The following is a 16,869-nucleotide window of genomic DNA, read 5'->3' as shown; positions in this document are numbered from 1 at the left end:
CACAGCTGATTAGTTTTGTATGGAAACTCTCCTGCGACAAAATGCGACATTGCCTAATATTTGTGCTCGCAATCATTGCAAATTCAAAGTCGCTAAACCCATGATATTTTATTGTTCTCGAATACTTAAAGAAAAAGTATATCAGTTAAGGCTGCTTCGAATTATAATTGTAATAACTTTTTTGTTCACTTACGCGCGGCATTTCCCAAATAATACTTGAGAAATTACTGTAAAAACAACATTTTTAGCTTCACTTTAAAATGTCACGATAAAAAAGTGTGCATTAAAGCGTTCGAAAATTAACGCAATAAAGTAGACTAAAACACTTTTGGAAAGAAATTTATAATGTAAATATAACTACGAACACTACAAAAAATAAAGCGGAAACTTAAAATTTTGATTGTTTTTCAAACAAACTTCAACAAAAATCTACCAAAATGAGAAAAAATTTACCTTTTTACCAACCCAAATTTTTTCTACCAATTCTGGTAATAATTTACCAAAGTGGAAACACTGTTTACGACTCTATTCTGTTTCAGTTACCTTGTTTATAGAGCATCAAACGCGGTATCGAATTAACTCGTGTCAATGTAGCTCGCTTGAAATGCAAGTGTTTATATCCAACAAAAGAAATGAGTCGAGCGAACACGCTTTCAAACAGAGTTCATCCCGATGCAACCCTGTTAATATATGTGTCAATTCTTGAAAATAATAAACATGGAAGGATAATAATTAAAGACTCAAACAGCCATGAAAAAAGCATATTAGCTATTAATTTTATAACAAAGCTTAGCCTAAATGTAATTGAAGAACTATTTAAATGGTTTACTTCATACAGAGTTGCATGAAACAACCGCGTGGACAAATCGCGTGTTTATATGCACTCTTTATCCGATTCAACAACTCTTTACTTGCATTCGATTCAACAACTCTTAACTCGCATTCAAAACGTGATTTATGGTGGCACGGTTAAAAGTTTCAATTCGATGGTAGATGTGTGTGTCCAAATAACATGCTTTGACTTAGAATGAATTGAAGCATCATATAAACATGATAAGGGAAAAATTCTTGTCACAGTTTTTTTTACGTAAAAATATATGAAAAATTGAAAATGTTTGCCACCGATTCAGAATTGGGCTATTAATCTCGATTAGACAAGGGGGCGTGGCATCTCCCTTACAAAAGGAATTTTCATACTGAATATCTTTGGAAGTATTTATGGTAGAGGACTGGAACTTGGAATCGAGATCTACAAAATCAATCCCATACTCAAGGAGAAAAATGGGCCTTATTGGAGAAGGGGCATGGCACCTCACCAACAAACGGAATATTCGATACTGCATGTCTCAAAAAGTATTTGCGGCACAGTACTGGAAATTGGTACGAAGATCAGAAAATATACTAAAATTGTAACAGGCAGATGTCTGTACATTATAGACATTAAACAAAAATTAATATCGGGGTCTTTATTAGAACAGCAGAAGCCAAATCATAAATTTTTGGACGTTTTGTCTTTCTGTTTCGCCGATGTATTGCTACAGGTCTAACCTAAGTTATTGAAGAAATAGAGTGTTGCTACCTGTTTGGAAATTTCAGTTTAAGTAAATTAAATAACAAGTAATTTTTAGCAAAAAAAACCGACTTCAACTCTCATATAAAAAAAAAATATATATATATATCTCATGATCGACTGATCGGATATTAACCAGATTAGTATGGGACCACCTTTGAGATACTACCTTTCCGATGCAGAAAGAATTATCAAAATCGGTTGACGTGGTCCAAAGTTATGCGGTAACATACATATAAAAAAACAAGTTAGAGCAGCGCTGTCTTCGGCTATGCCGAAGGCTTCATACCTTTCATGAACATCTGCAAATGTTACTTTGACAGATTACTGCTTTTGAATACATCTGCATATATCGATAGAGGAGTTACATACTTATATAAAAAAACGCATCTAAACAATCAGAGGTATGGAAGATATACCTTATATTAGCACCAATCTAAGTGATTTTCACTGCTATGTGATCGGTATGTAAACCGGTAACACAATTTATTGGGTTTAGTTGCCTACATAAATTAGATATATCGCAAAAACTGGTATCTGAACAATCAGTGGTATAGGAGATAAAGCTTATACAGCATAGATTTTGACGATTTTCTCAGTAGACTTTGTATTATTATTTATAAAATATCTTACGAAATTTATCGGATTTAGCTGTTCAAATAAAGGAGTTTTACAGTAAAATCCCATATCTGAACAATCAGATGTATGGAAGATACATATAAGTTATAGTCACCCGATCCTTGTTATTTTCACTGTAAGTATTCTGTATTAATGAGTGAAAATGGTGCGTAATTTCATGTTCCTAGCTGCATAAATGGAGGAGTTATGATAAAAGACCTCATATCTGAACAATCAGTTGTATGGGGGGCTGCAGGTTATAGTGACCCGATCTTTGTTAGTTTCACTGTAAGTCTTCTGTTGATAATGAGTGAAAACAGCGCGAAATTTCATGGTCCTAGCTACATAAATGGAGGAGTTATAACGAAAAATCTCATATCTGAACAATCAGTTGTATGGGAGCTATAGGTTATAGTTACCCCATCTTTTTAATTTTCACTGTAAGTTTTCTGTTGATAATTATTGAAAACGGTGCGGAATTCCATGTTCCTAGCTATATAAATGGAGGAGTTATAAAGAAAAAATTTATATCTGAACAATCAGTTGTATGGGAGCTATAGGTTATAGTGACCCGATCTTTGTAATTTTCACCGTAAGTATTCTGTTGATAATGAGTGCAAGTACTCCAAAATTTCATGTTCCTAGCTGCATAAATGGAGAAGTTATAGCGAAAAATCTCATATCTGAAGAATCAGTTGTATAGGAGCTATATGTTATAGTGGTCCGATTCTTCCGGTTCCGACAAATGATTAATACGTTATAAAAATACATCCACCTACCAAATCTTATCCGGATATCTCGAAAACTGAGAGACTAGATTGCATGCAAACAGACGGACAGACGGACATGGCTAAATCGACTCAGCTCGACGTTCTGATCATATAATTATACATTTTAATGGGTCTATCTCTTTTTATTCTGGTACTTACAAACATCGGACCAAAGTTATAATACCATTTCATGCTCATTAAAGGTATAAAAAAAATATTCCGACGTACTGATAACTTCCTCCTTTTTTGGAAGTCGGTTAAAAATAATAAGAGAAAGTAAATATTGCAATATAGTTGTCAAAAGAAAGAGGTTTAAGAAGCTGAAAATATTTTTGGCGAAGGTTGCCACCTGCTTGAAAAATTTAATCAAATTAAATTGATAAAATAAATAAAATAAAAAAAAATTTTTTAATATACCACGCTTTATAATATAGAATTTGTTCGTTTTGATAACTTTTGATTTTGAAGTTTTAGCAAAAGTCATTATAAACAATTTATGAGATTGAAAACGAAAAACGTGGAGCGCATGCAATACAAAGCATTAGATTTAATTGACAATAGTCAAACATAGACCTAAAAATTCTACAGAGAAAATACAAATTTGAGATCGAATTTAAGCGGTCGTTATTCATATACCCACATACGTACATATATCACTTTTTATATCAATTCAATCAATACGCCTCACGCGTTTTATTTTCAATCTCATAAATTGTTTATGACGACTTTTGCTAAAATTTCGAAACCACTAGTTATCAAAACAAATTCTATGGGACTGAGATATATTACTTTCTAAATAATTTTTAGTGCATTTATAAAAGCGTGGTATATTAAAAGGCTTGTGCACAAGGGTATTATAACTTTGTCCACATAACGGTTGTTTGTAACAGGCAAAACGAATCGAGATAGATATAGACAAATGTATACATAAATGATCAGAATGAAGAGAGAAGCGGTGACTGTCTGTCCGTCCGTCCGTCTGTGCACACGATAACCCGAGTAAAAATTGAGATATCTTAACGAATCTTTGTACGTGCACTTCTTTCGGGCGTACGACGGATGGTATTGAAAATGGGTAAAATCGGACAATAACCACGCCTACCTCCCTAACTAATTTTCAGAAATACGAAAACTGCGATATTTTAGTAACTAATGAAGATTATTCACTCAAAATTGACATTTGCAATAATATTTAGACGAAAAATGAGAATATTATAAATTTTTGGAAAATGGGCGTAGCTACGCCCACTTATGGTTACATGTGTATCTTGGTAACCGCTGCACCAATTTCTTCCAAGCTTGGCACAGTTGTTAACCTTGCTACACCATACCAAATGGCCGAAAATTTTTAAAATTGGACAATAAGCACGCCCACAAAAATGGTAGAGGTGATAGCTATTTCAGAAATCACCACATTTCCTCATCAGACTTCTTTCAGTAGGATTCGACCCGACGCACAGTGTATCATTTCCATATTATTATGTCGCCAAATTTCAAAACAACGTCAAGAATGTTTTTTAGAAATGCCTGATAAAGACGAAACAACAACAACTAAAAAATTTAAATCAAAGTGTATGGCGGGACGGGGTTTGATTTGGAAAATTACTGAGCGCAATAATATTTAAACTTGTTATTTGAAACTGAATCTCAATGTTTAATTTGTCGGTGTTATGTGATTTATGCAACAATTGCTAAAATATCATTTTGGTGTTATTTCTTTAGGTATGATCTTTTTAATGAATATACATTTTTGGGAATTTAGTAAACTAGGACTGAGTATTTCATGTTAAAGTAAAACGATGTTGACTTATAGGCCGTTATAGCTGCATTTAGCACATTTAGCTCTAATGCTACTCTAAATGTACATTTACTCATACAAATGCAACTAAATGCTATATATTTTTGGCATTAAGAATCTAAATGCCGAATGCAACTCTGTAATCTTCGAAAAAACACCACGATTCGAAGAAGGTGTAGTGAAAAAGAGTGGCAGCGTCGCTTGTTTGTGTATACATACATACATATTTGTTTACATATATTGTGATATTTGTGCCGTAATTTGCTTCATTTCATTAAATTTTCTTTGTAATTTTAATTAAATAAATAAGAAAACTTTATTAAAAATATGAAGCGAACGAGATGTCCGTGGACCGCAGCAGCAGAAGAGGTGTTTGTGGAGTTGTGGCAGCAAAAAGTGGATGATTTGAGGGGCCTAGGAAAAACAGCCATGTTTACCAAGAGATGGCGGCTTAAATGCAGATGCATGGCTATAATGTCAACTTCTCATCAGTTAAAATGAAGATTGACAATCTGACAGCGAAATTTAGGTACCATTTATCCTTTCAAGTAAGAATAAAATACTTCTTTGTACGCATTTTTCATAGAAAGGCCAAGACAGCTATGGGAACAACAGGAGGCTCTCCTGCATCATGGCCTTTATATGAGCAAGTGCACCAAATAATTGGTGGCTTCTCAATAAATAATGTAGAGGCTCTGATTGAAGAAAGTTTTGAAGGTAAGTGTCGATGGAAGACATTCAAATACTTTGCTTTTGATGCAAAACTATTTATTACATTTTATCTTAATCTATGTGCATAAATTCTAAAAATTCATTTTCAGTTTCAGAGTCACCAACCCATCTCTCATCGCTGCCGCCATCTCCGACCCAGCTATCGCCGTTATCAGCATCCCCGACCCAGATATCGCCATCACTATTGCCGTCTACTTCGTCCTCAACATCCGACAAATCTGGAAGAAAAAAAACAAATGGATCGGTTAGTGACGGTCTGCGAAAGCCTCCAATCCAATTTTTCGGAAGCTATGGATAAATTTTCCAAATCAAACGAAGAATTGGTGGAACTTGAAAAAGCAAAACTGATGGCAATGCAGGAGCTGCAGAGAGACGCGAAAAGACTGACGGATGGTGTTTTAGATTTTTTAAATAGATTTTAAGGAATAGTATGTAACGTCTTGTGAATTCAATAATTTTCTTTACACATTTAATAGATTATAAGGAAATAGTATGTAAGATCTAATGAAGTGAACTGTTTTTTTTTTATAGATTTTAGAATTACTCTTTAAGTAAATGGAATCAAATATGTTGTGATTTTTTTTTTTGATGTTAAGAAAGTAGTATCTTAGATTTTGTGATATGAGCTTTTTTATTTTCAATGTAATATACATATGTATGTATATTTCCTTTTTTGATTGAAATTTTTTATTTTATAAACCGAATGAGGGCTCTTTGGCTTTATATTAAGATGAAAAAATGAAACTGAAATAAATGTGATAATAACGTACTGAAGTATGAGTGAAAGCATTCCTTATTGATTCAGCTTCTGTTAGGCTTTGATGCAAATCCGCGGATTGTGGTTGCCTTCTACTGCTGTCGTTAGCGTTCTGCTCAGTTAGCCAAGAAAGTGAAACTTGGTCATTTACCGCTATCAGAAAGTTGTGCAAGGCACAACAAGTTTTTATAATGGAATTCGCATTGTCAATTCTGTTATCAATGCCTTTTCCAATTCGACGAAACCTATAATTGTACATACACATGCATGTAGGTTATTCTTTTAAGTGTTTTTATTTAAAATCCACTTTTATGTTGCTTAATTACCTTGCTTTCAATTGTCCAAAAGCATTTTCAACGACTCTACGTGACTTCGAAAGTTGATAATTTAAAGTTTTTTGCGCTGGTGTTTTATCCAAACTGAATGGAAAAGGTTTCATTAGATATTTGGAAAAACGAAAAGCGGAGTCTCCAAGAATGACAACTGGTATATCAAAGTTTGCTAATTTTGTGCTCATTGAGTTCAGAAGCGAATATTTCTCTAGCTCTCTCTTTAAGCTGGACTTTTCAAAGATTTGGGAATCATTGCATCGTCCGGGACTGCCAACGTTTATATACAGAAAACGATATCTTAAAAAGAAACGAAAAAATATATGCACTGTGGCGTCTTATTCGTATAAACATGCAAGTAAAAGTTCGTGTAGAATACCTTGCGTCAACAAGAGCTAGTAAAACTGTCGAATACCATCCTTTATAGTTGATATAATCTACTGCTTCTTCCGTTCTAGGTTAATTTCTAAAACTCGTTATCCGCCACTATTCGATAAACTTTCTATCTCAGTTTATTTGCCACTCCTCTTAGACTTTAAACAACACAATTTTAGCTGCTGGAAAGTGCAGGTTTTAATGAAATTTTCTTTTTTCTGGCCTACTGGGAATTTCGTTTTCTTCGAGTAATTCATTTGCATTTTATCTCGACCGAGACAAATTCTTGTATTTTTGCTTTGAATAGAGAAAGCCTGATTCATTACATTTCCAATGGTATCCCCTTTTTGTAAATAGAGCAAGAAATATTGAACTTATAACGGAATTTTGTTGACCCAACTTGACTCTTTTATCCATATTTTCCACGCCCATAATTAAAAAAATATACAATTTATTTTTAAGTCCATTTCTGTCAGTTTATAATTCCTTGTTATAGGGAAATTCTAAATATAAATTTTGGGCATTTTAGCCTTTGTAGTTAGTTAAATATTTCAGTTTTTGCATTTTTAAAAATTGCAGTTATAAAATAGGGTGGCGTGACAGTAACTATAAATTACCAATTTTTTTGTAAAAAGCTTCGCCTATCTTATAACGTACCTGGTGCAAAATTTCATCAATCTATATTCAATAGTTTTCGAATTACAGAATTTAAAGCAGCTAGATGGGTCAAATCTTACACTGTGCGACGATCCCACTGACTCAGCCAGTTGCCTACGCACTGTGCTAAGTTCGCCTTGTAAATTACACTGTGAGACAAATGGTAGGGGTCAGTGATCGGGAAGGGTTCAAACTACCGGGGAAAGTTATATCGGTAAAAAAGAAGTTATACGTGTCCCGGCTTTTCGCTGGGTCACGTCTAGGAATCGAGATATATATATAACTATCATATAGGGGAAATTGTCACTCTTGGTGGTCTTTTTTTCACATAACTCGAGAACCACTAGTCCGATTTTGCTCAAACAAATTTAAAAAAATTAAAAATTACAATTCCTTTAATCTGTTCATATAACGTTTTTCTATATAATCAACAGTTTTAAAAAAATTTAATATTTTAGGCAAAAAATATTTTTGTTCTTCATACATTTATTTTTACCGGCAAAACTGTTGATTATATAGAAAAGCATTATATGAACAGATTAAAGGAATTGTAATTTTTAAATTTTTTAAATTTGTTTGAGCAAAATCGGACTAGTGGTTCTCGAGTTACGTCAAAAAAAGACCACCAAAGGTGACAATTTCCCCTATATGATAGTTATATATATATCTCGATTCCTAGACGTGACCCAGCGAAACGCCGGGACACGTATAACTGGTTTTTGACCGATATAACATTTCCCGTTGGTTTCATCCCATCCCGATTTTGACTGTCGCATAGTGTTATCGTCGCTTTTTCCCCACTTTTTCATTTGTTCAGCCAACACAATCAAGCGCAGATATTCCGCTGCAATTTACACTTGATCATGTTGTTGTTGGTTTTGTTGGTTTTTGTTAATAATTCTATTTTCAGAATGTTTAACTTTAGGTGTGCCCGTCCGTAAGATATTTGTTTTTGTTATTTTATGGCACGCTGGCAATTAAAAATTCATTCCGACCAAACTATATCGAAATGCACGCATGTTTTTCATAGATAAATGCAGAAATGTTTATTACATAAGTTGCTGTTAAAAATTTTCGTCCACGAGGCGCAGAAATTGCTTAAGAGTTAAATTTTTCATAAAAAATGAATGAAAACCAAAAAAAAAAAATATTTTTGTAACGCAGATAATATCATTGTATAATTTAATGTTTCTTAAATCTGCACCCAAAAAATTTTTTCATTCGGACACTTACTTTCATACAAAACACTGCAACAATTTTCAATCTTTGATTAAAAAAAAAAACTATTTGGAATTTTGCAACAAAAATTACACAGTTTACTGTTCTACTTCAAACCTCGGCGCTGCCTGAATATCATTGAAAAATATTAATGTTGGTAAATTCGGTGCTCACTTGAGGAAGCCTTACCCATCTACTAATCTACTAGTTTTCGAAATTCGAATTTTTTTTCCTACGCTTTTGAATTTTGCTTGTCACCAATATTGACTCCTTTATGCGAATGACGATTTTGAAGTCCGCCACCAAAATTTATATCGAATTTACAGGAAAACATTAAAACCAAATTTCTTAGTAGCATTCGGAATTATACCAAGAAAGGAACGTCAATTTTCATTTATAAAAAATATGCATATGTATTTGTTTGCATACATGATGCCTAACGGTTCCTCAATGACTATTATGTTAAACAAATACCAATTCAGACTGTAAATACGTTTTTCGATTATATTAGTCTGAAAGCCTCTTGGAAGGTTATAAACTGTAAATTGCCAACATCGGTTTTACACGGGTTATATTTTTGAATCACATGATTGGGCTACTAAGTTGCACCAAATTTTACATTACTATTATGTGCAGAGTACGAAAACAAACCGAACGTATCACTCACTACCCATTGCCACAACAAGTACGAAAAGTTTGTGTTCCTTTTCACATAATGTTCCCGAGCGCTAACAATACACGACACGTTTCAACGGCATCTGAGCACAAACCAAACGAATCGTTTGTTCTTTTGCGCACTTGCATGGTTTCGATTGTGGTAAAGGTACTCATTCTGAGCAAAACCGAATCAAACCACGATACACAAAACAAAAGGAATCATTCCTTTAGTGCTCAGCAAATAAATGTTGCCTATGTAGTAAAAAAATGGTTTACCTGCTTCAATTATTTCTGTGCATTTTGTGTGTGTGTATTTACGTCTGTCTACTAGGAGATCACTAAACTAGGGATGCTGCGAATGTGGAATTTTAGACATCCGCGGATGCGAACGCGGATGCGGATGTTTAAAAGCTAACATCCGCGGAAGCGGATGCGAATGCTGATGTCATGCATTTTTAAGAAATAATTTAGGTGAGCAAATTAGGTGATTTAAGTAAATAAAAAATTATAGGCTTAGTATTTTTAATAATGTTTTTTTTAGTATTTCAATTTAAAAATTAGAACATTGTATATGATAAAAAGTGTTTAAAGGATCGTAAATCAAACCTGCACCACTATATAACTACTCGCTCGAGGCGACAAACTTGAAAAAGTTGAAACTTTACAAAATTTAAAATTTTTTTCGATTGACGCTGCTCCAGTTGAGAAGACTTTCAGTTATGTTTATTTATTTTTATTGCGGTGCAATAATTCCGTTTTGAGAAATGCATCAGGCTGCAAATGACGGATGTATTCACCTGACTTTCATCTTCACAATCTAGCATCATGGCACGATCGTTGTTTAAACACCGTGGTTTTCGAAAGAATTCTTCATTATCATTCTTTTGGTTGTTTCGGAATTTGAACAACCTGTAACATCATCAACGTTTTTCGATTTTAGTTTTTTTTTAATTCATTTTTAATGCTTTATTCTGTGACTGGTTATATATACGTTTTATCAGTGCACTTGCACAATATTCCAGGGACCGAAAATAACAGTTATTTTTTACGAGTTAAAGCTCAGTTATGCATACTTTGCACTGCACTGCACTGCATGACATTTTAAGTAAAAATCAAAAATCAACAGCCTTTTACGTAGCTAATGCTGTGAGTTAGGTAACCGCTTACACGCAAAGCTCATTTAACATATTCCTTATGTGACAACTCTCATGCAATGCAAAGTATGTATAACTGAGCCTTTAAACTTGCCTAATATTTTTGATTGCGGTTAATAAACAAACTGCTTATCCAAATTAAACAAATTTGGTATCATATGAGAGAGGACTGATATAGCTTTTATACAGAAATAACGAACGAAGGTTACCACCGCTATTTATATATATTTTTTTTTTTTAAATTTAATACAAAATAAATTCATATACATACCTGACCCAACTTTTGTTCTATGGTAATTAATTAAAAAATTTTATTGAAATATTCTTCAATATGTGGCTTTCCTCATTTCAGCTTTAAAGCTATTTAAGTCCTCTTTCATTTGATACCAAACTTGTTTAATTTGGATAAGCGGTTTGTTTATTATCCGGAAAATACTTTTATTTCGGAATAACAAACTTGTAAAAAATAACTGTACTTTCCGGTCCCTTCAATATTCGCATTCGCAAAAGAACCGCATTGATTTTTGCGAATGCGAAAGCGAATGCGAATATTCGCAACAACCCTGCACTAAACGAATGGTTTCGTTTTGTGATGTGAGCGCTAACTTTGTGTTTCGTTTGTTGCTGTATTTCTCTGCATTCAATTGTTTTGCTTGCGTTAGCTATCGCAAACGCTAGCAGAGGAAAGTTACCGCTCGCAAAATATTTCCGAATGATTTCAATCGGTTGTGATTCGTTACCTTTGCTATTGTTTGTTTTCGTTCTCTGATTATGTGTTCTAAAGATGAAGCAAATCTGACCATTAATTTAAGGATAGCTCTCAATTAGAGATGGGCGCCGGACATTGGTACCCGCGGGACCCACGGTACTGATATCAAAATGGCCGGGTTGGGCATTATCGGGAAGTTATGTAAAAATTTTGCGGATGGAATGGGAGAAAATCTTCTTTAAATTTTTTTTATAAAATATGCACTTTTTATGATTTATTAAGACGAAAACGAACAGCAAAGCAAAACAAATAATCGAAGAATGCCAGATCTTTCATACAATTTTTTTATTTAAAATTAATATGTAACACATGTGAATTTCTTTATAGATGGATTTCGGGATGGACAGGATCGGGATCTAATATTTAGTCGCATGCCCATCTCTTCTCTCAATCCCTGCGCCACCTAACGGAAGACAAGCACACTGATCCTTTTAAAAATTATTACACACAATAACAAGCATTCAATGAGATTTAGAAATCTGGTAGAAAATGGTTCCCAATCGAATGATTCTTTCCATTTTATATGTATATAGATGTGGGTGTATCAAATTTCATTACCTTATCCTAAGTGGTTCCAGATAAAAGCGATAAGGAAATTGCATTTTGTGTGCGAGATGCCTCATCTCCCTTTCGAATACACATGAGTTTTCGCCATAGGTTCCGTAATGATAACATATGCAGCTGTGTAAAATTTAAGAACTTTAGCATAAGCGGTTACACAGATAAGCGATATGAGATTTCAGTTTGTATGGGAGGTGCCACGCCCCCTTTTCCAAAATCTACCACTTTTCGCCGTAAGTACGGTATGGATCAGGGATGAAAAATGGAAATTTCAGATTGTACCTAATATCATAAAATAAATGTACCTAAATGAGACAAATTGTGCCTAAAAAAGTTACATCATCAAAGTTTGTAGTTTTTTATTAATTTTATTTGAAATATATTACAAAAGATGGATGTACTATAGTCTAATGGGAATCGGAGAAGCTTTGTTTTTGTCTAATCTTGACTACTGGAAAATATTGGCGAAAAATACAAAAAATACACTTCGCGAAGTTTACTTTTTAGTCCAGATTTTTATAAAGCAACAGGAAAATTCTGGTAATTTATCAGATTCCCTTTAATAGGTCCAAGTCTAGAGAAAATAATGGGAATTGCCGTAAGTGAGCATTTTAAATATATTTTCAGAAATCAGTGGGCGAATAAAATTTCTAGTAAAGTTAAAAATGTTATCATATGTTGGGAAATTTAGTTTTTGTGGTTTCAATAGATTAAAAAACGCTTTTTAACAAATGCAAAGGTAAAGCGTTTGTAGATTTCACACCGTCATTCGAGAGGGGAGTACGTCGGTCGAGGGCGCAATGACGTTTTATAAAAGAAATTAGTTCAAATTTCGAATATGAAAAATATAACAAGAATTACGAATTTTAGGGTAGCCAAAAGTGTTAATTTTTCGTAGTGGCAGTTCTAAATGCAATGTAAAATATTTAAGAGAACACATAATATGATTTTGTTAATTTCTTCTTTTTCACCACTTTTCTTTAGAATTGTTTATTGTTCAAAATTAAAGCGAAGCTTCCCCCATGCAGGAAATATCGACCCCTTTGCGCAAAACTATCGTATGTGCCAGAAACCAAATTTTAAAGGAGAGCGTTTTTCTACTTTTAAACATTTTTGAATAAAATTTTTTTTACTATGTTCAAAATACTTTTGTATGGCACATACGACAGTTTAGCCCTCAAGAAAATATTGCATTGTAACATGCAATAAAACGTACAGTAAATTTTTTCTCGTATAAGGATTTTAGCCACAATATTTAACCAAGTGATGCGGTGTGGAGTGTATAACAAATTTGTCAATTTCGAAAAAAAAATTGTACGTACGATAATTTTGCGCAAATGGGTCGATATACTAGCACGGTAAAGGAAAAGTAAAAACTAAAAATGCATCTGATCAAAAGATGATTGTACCTAAAATCTAGTGATAGTGCCTAATGTACCTTTAAATCAGCAAGCGTCGGCAAAAGGTACAATTGTACCTATTTTTTCATCCCTGGTATGGATAACATATGCAGCTGTGTCAAATATCAGGACGTTAGCATAAGCGGTTCCAGAGATAATTGATATGAGAATTTCAGTTTGTATGGGAGGTGCCACTCCCACTTTTCCAGTACTTACCATTTTTCGCCGTAAGTCGGGTATTTACAATCTATGCATCCGTGCTAAGTTTCAGTTTCCCAGTATAATTGGTTTTAGATATATAGTGATTTTCACATTTTAGTCTATATGTCAGATGCCACGCCCCTATATATCGGGGTTAACATTTCTGGATTAGTGGATCGTGGCGTGTTTATATATATTGATTAACGGTCAAGGGAACCCATCTCTTTGATAAAATCATGAATTGGTCAACTGATGCGATACATGTATTTACATTCGCAGCATTAGTGACACGCTCAAATGACATTCGTTACCACCTATGAAGCGTAATAGGGGTACTCTCGAGGTCTTGCAAACCCCTTGAATGATGCACGAATTGCACAGTTTGCAAAGCTTCCCCACAGGAAAACCGGTTCTTCCGTGCAATCCGCGCACCGTGTAAGGGGTTGCAAGACATAGAGAATGCCTCTAATATTCATCCGTAAGTGAATACGTTAGGATCATGAACCAAAAATACAAGATCACGCCTTCTTCTTAGTAGCCCGTTATAATCGCATTTAGGAAAAAAAGTTGGGCGACTTTTACATTAGCCCTTTGTTTACATTTGTTCGTTGTTTACAATTTGGTGGTGGCTTTTTACTGCAATTTTCTTCATTTTCGCTTGTGACAACGTGTGCACACATAAGGTAAAGAATAATTTAACACAACGACATGATTTATAGAAGAATTTGCATAATAAAAATGATTATTCATGCATTCAACAATTACGCGGTTTTTTTTGTTCTCTTCGTTGTTTACTTATTACATCAAAGATGGCGTCGAGATTTCAACAGCTAGAAAATAACTGTTTTCTTTCTTTCGGGAAGGCGTGATCTTGTGTCTTTCGTTCATGCGTTAGGATGGTTTATAAGTGAGTAAAAACATGTGTTGGTTCATATAGATAGTTTAAAGTCCCTTATAATTAGAGTGGTCCTGCTACTGAAATTGTCCTTAGCTAACTTTTTGTCTAATTTGTAAATAGTCTTGTCCCAGTAGTTTTCGTTGTTGAAAGCCTAAAGAAGATCCAGAGGTGTATTCTACTCAATTATGCCGCTTATTCATTCCTTACGTTTTAAGATCAAATAGTCATGACTCGGGCTCGAAATCTCATGAAAATGCAAGTTTTATTGGGTATCTTCAAATGAAAATGGTTAAGTTATCTTAACGAATTATGAAATTTCCTTTAAAATGGCATTCAATCGTTAGTGCATAGTCTTTCATATTTTGCAGTAAATGCATGGTTTTTCATATTCTGCAAAAACTACCTATTTTTGCATTTTTATTGTGCATATTTTAGTATAATTTTAAATAAATGCATGTGGTTTTGGCATATTTTTGCTTTTTTGATTTGCAACTATTTAAATTTAGTGCGAAATCTCTTGACAAAAAAATTACTTTTTCCAAATATTCATCTGAATATCTTCTCCGATAGCCAAGCGGCCATTAAGGCACTCTCTTCTACCTCTATTAGATCTGAACTAGTGAATTGGGACATAAGGACGTGTACGGAATCGAGGGGAGTGGACCAACTAGGAAGGTGCGGCCCACACTGAATATGTCCCACGTATCACTCGAAGGCCAAGCAGAGGTGGGACTATAAAGGATCGTACAGGATTAACAGGCTGTTCTGGGTGTCCACTTAAAACCAAACCTCCCTTAGGAATGAGCAAATAAGATACCTACAAACTTACTGCAGTGTGCCCAGGGTACTGTCCCGTTGGGGTGCATGCCAAAAGGATTGGATCGCAGTTGTGATAACCTTGGCTCAAAAGAAACAGTCGAAGACTTCCTGTGCGAGTATCCAGCTGGTTCCAGCATTCCTGCAGAAGGTTTCAGAGTGCAGCTGCCGCTCTGTATGGCATACTGAAATTCATTATATCCGCCAAATGACTATAGGTTGAACAAGTTGTGGAATCAAAATGGAAACCTGCTAATTGCTTTCCACCAGGGTGACAATCTTCCCTGATGGAAGAAAGTGTTTTTTTTTTACGAACTAATTAAAATACTACTTTAAAACAAATGCAGTGAATATTTTTAATTGCATATTTTACTTGTTTATAGCGCATATATTTGAATTTCGTGTGCATATTATATGCGCATTTTTTCGATTTTTTAGTGCAAGAGATTCCGAGCCCTAGTCATGACCCTAATGCAGACACATTCTTGCATCTAGATCGCGTGGACAAGCAATGAAATTATTCAGCTGAATAATTGAATATTTAAATAATTTTTTTTTTTATGTAAACACAACATATACATATTTACTATATTTTATCTATTTTAGTATGTGCCACTACCGTAAGAGCGACAATATTACGCGCACATTTATTTGCATGTTAGAAAAATCAAACCAAAATAAAATTTGCTATGTATATCAAGGATATTGGTCCCAAATGTAAAATTTTTAGGCGAAAATAAAAACGCACCGGTTACAGCAAAGACGACTGAAGAGAAGAGAAAACAACAACAATGACAATATTGAAAAAAATGTGACAAATGTAACAATTAATGTGCCTAACCATTTAATGTGCTTAATTACAAAATAGTAAGCCTATTGAACGGTGAAGTGCGTTTCAATCAATTCTTAAATCCCATAGCAAACCATATACAGAACAATGTTATAAAAGACTTGCACTTGAAATTAAATTTATTTAATTTATTTATTTATTTATTTATTAAAAGGGAATATAATTCTAAACAATTATACTACCTACGAATATAACGGCACTAGCTACAGAGCCTTCGGCTGTGGGCTAATATTAATCTATAAATTGTAATCTAAGTATATAATTGCGTGAATGTGTATAAATATATTTGGAAAGTAACACTCTATTTTAGATAAGATGCTTTAATTGAGCTTTGGAAATAAATTTGTATATTTTTCTTATATTATCTGTTGTCGGTTCTTTGAGAAGTTTGGAAAGGCTAGAAGAAAAGTATTCTTCCCTGATAGCGCGGAAGGCAGGGCATTGATCCAAAATATGTTCTGTAGACGTAGTTGTACTATTGCAGAAACGGCATCCAGTGGTTGCGTTGCGCTGAAGAATGTATTGGTGCGTTAATGTACAATGGCCTAAACGGAGCCGAGTGAAAACTTTGATATCCGGAATGCTGCAGCTGGAAGGGTATATAGCTTTTTCGCGATCATGGTTTGTGGACCGGTAGCGGTGGTTGTAGCTATACCATGTAGCCTTTACGTGGTTTTTTGAATAGTTCTTTACGTATCGGATAACGTCATTGTTTTCTATAGTCTTGACGAAGTGACAT

Source organism: Rhagoletis pomonella, unplaced genomic scaffold (genome assembly GCF_013731165.1).
Source record: "Rhagoletis pomonella isolate Grant_MI unplaced genomic scaffold, Rhpom_1.0 Rhpom_scaffold_00014, whole genome shotgun sequence".
Classification (NCBI taxonomy): domain Eukaryota; kingdom Metazoa; phylum Arthropoda; class Insecta; order Diptera; family Tephritidae; genus Rhagoletis; species Rhagoletis pomonella.
Note: the sequence above shows the minus strand (reverse complement) of the source record.